Source organism: Otolemur garnettii, unplaced genomic scaffold, assembly GCF_000181295.1.
Source record: "Otolemur garnettii isolate 467f Iridium unplaced genomic scaffold, OtoGar3 scaffold00069, whole genome shotgun sequence".
NCBI lineage: Eukaryota > Metazoa > Chordata > Mammalia > Primates > Galagidae > Otolemur > Otolemur garnettii.
The window spans coordinates 62,909-65,780 of NW_003852464.1; the positions used below are offsets into that span (position 1 = coordinate 62,909).

The 2,872-nt window shown below is 40.1% G+C and overlaps 1 protein-coding gene across 1 annotated transcript in view; it reads right to left on the reverse strand.

Annotated features, from left to right (window-relative positions):
• Positions 1–2,872, reverse strand: part of PROM1 (prominin 1) — a 79,943-nt gene that overhangs the window by 43,567 nt on the left and 33,504 nt on the right. The gene's annotated exons all lie outside the window — the stretch shown is intronic.

The window sequence follows — 2,872 nt, forward strand, 5'->3', positions numbered from 1 at the left end:
AAAAAAAAAAAATGCCACACATTCAGCAGAGTACCCACCATATCACTTCACTTACACAAAGTACCAATATGAGTGAAATGATGGCGCTGAAAGTCAGTGGTTACACAAGAGGGCCGGGGCTAACAGGCAGGCGTATTCCCATCATGGAAATTCATGCATATGTGCTTATACCTCCATGTAAGATACTTTAATAAAAAGTTTCAAAAATACTGCCTTAAAGGCGTCTTGCAGGAAAGACTGCTTTTCAAAAAAAAAAAAAGCAAAGCATTTTTTCAAGCCATCTAGCATGTCTACATTTAATAATTTTTAAGCCTTCGTATGTTGAGTAATTGTTAACTTAAACTGATTTGCCCACTTGCTTTGTTTTTGTGGCAAAGGCTTGGAACGCTTATAAGTACTGTTTAAAAGTGCCGATTGTCAAGGTCCTGTGGACACGGCCACTAGATGGCAGGAAGGAACCACAGAAACACACAGCACACCATGGATGATGTCTCACAGGAGGAGCCTGTGACAAAATTGGTAATTTGCAACCATCCAAAGGAAGGTATGAGTATGTTTTTAGAACAAAGTTTTGCAAAAAAAAAAAAACCTAGCAAACTTTAGGGGAAAAATCAGATGCAGAAAACTAATCCATTGCCTGTTTAGCAAGACCAATGTGCTGGGGCATTAGCGAAGGTGTGCATGTATTTACAGCTTTGGTGAGTAAGCATCTTCTAATTTTCTGCAGGAAACTTCTCTATCCTGGGTCAATGGGGACAGTCACTCCCCCATTGAGAGTCCTGATAACATTTCAAGGAACTTTGCTGATTGCTGCTCTCAAAACTTATCTGCCCTTAGCAGTAGTACCTAGATCTGTTAGGTTTCCCAAACTGACCCAAGAGAGTCTATTCAAGACCACGGTGAGCAAGAATATTTCTATGGTTCTTAAAGTACAGTGCAAGAAGGACTGGGTTTCTGGGTTCTAGTCCCTCTGCTGCCACCAACTCACCGTGCAAGCTAGAGAAACTCACTGTCCTTCTGTGGGCTTCAGTTGGCATCCCCAAACTGAAAAGATCTTTAGATCCCATTAGATAAATTAGACCCAATCTAATTAGATAAGTGTTTCTCCAGCTGCGGAGAAGGGTACCAGACACCCACAGGTTCTCTGAGATTTTTACATTCGTGTTCATTCTGATGGTTATCTTAAAAAATAAATGCTATCTTAAAAATAAATGCCATTTGGAATGACCAGCCTAGAATCTGGCCTAGCTCTCCTTGGCACGTCTCTCACTCATCGTGCTGCAGCTCTCACCCCACCATGTTAGAATCCAGGTAAACTCAGGAGCAACAGCAAATCCAAGTCCATTTCCATTGACCCTCGCCAAACCCACCAACCATCCTCAGATGGACGAGGAGTCTCCTTGCCTTGAACTCCAAAAGTCTCTCCCTCTAATCCTCCTGGGGTATTTCACACTTTATCCTCTGTTTTGTCATTTATTTCTACCTATGTTTAATTTTCCTAAAAAGAGGTAACAACTGCTTCTTTGGCACCTTTACATAATGTAGTCCACGTAGTCATGTGCTCCATGAAGGTGAGTTTAAGGACTAGGTTTTGGTTTCATCTGGTCTGTTGAGATGATTGACCCTGTGTCTGGAGTGTCTACGTCAAAAGCTGTCTTTGTTCTTCTACTGAATAAATGCCTTTATTCACAAGGTACTCACTCAGTAAGATGAATGGCAATGCCACAGTTCAATGCAACCCAAAATTTTAATGCTGCATATTTAGAAAGACTCATCTTCCTGCTAATAAGTAATGGATTCTATTAAACTAAGAGCACCAATAATTTTAAGACAAACCAAAAACTGAACAAAGCTAAGCAACAGTAGCATTGCAGTCCCAGCTACTCAGGAGGCTGAACTGGGAGGATTGCTTGAGCCCAGGAATTTAAATCCAGCCTGGACAACATAGCAAGACCCTATCTCAAAAAAAAGGGAGAAAAAAGGATAAATCAAACCAAACAGAACTATGGCATAAAATTCAGTGACTTTCAAAGTTGATTTTCAGAACCATACATAGTGTATATTTTAATATTCTAATTAAGGGTGACAAGCCCAAGTGCCTATAGGGCGGGGAGAAAGCACTAAGGGGAAGTGGGTGCCATGGGGTGGTGGGAGCTGGGGTCGAAGCTGGCAGAGGAGCAGCTGCTCTCCAGTCTCAAAAGTGCCACCGCGATGGCAGACCAGTGTTGCCAGACCTTCCTGTTACCCTCAGCCATCTGGAAATCTGGACTCTTACGTGGAATCTGCTCTGCACACGCATTGCTGGTCTCCATTTGCAATGTCTACTTTAAATGTTCTATTCAAATATAAATAGAGAATAAAGAGATTATGATTTTTCTTCTTGATTTAAGACACTTCCTATTAATGCATACGATATTTTAAGTAAGAGAATCCTATGAATTAATGTTTTATCTTTTAATAACCCCCAGCCAACTATTAAAATATAAGGATACTGAGAGAAATTTACCTAATACGAAAAGGGAATACAATTTCAGTGAATATCAATTTTCTGGAATTTGACAAAAATGCTTTTAAGCTGGCGAGGACATGTGCTTTTATGCAGTACAATAAAATTTCTTGAGGGGCAGTGCCTGTGGCTCAAAGGAGTAGGGCACTTGCCCCATGTGCTGGAGGTGGAGGGTTCAAGCCCAGCTACAGCCAAAAACTGAAAAAAAAAATAAAAACCTCTTGAAATTTTTAGCAGAAGATAGGAATTTTTGGTTTTATGGCAACATCTTCTACCTTTTATTATACAAAAATTAATTTTCTCCCATATACACTTATAAGTAAATCCTTAACATTTTTAAAGAGCAAGGCTAAACCTTTAAAAGTT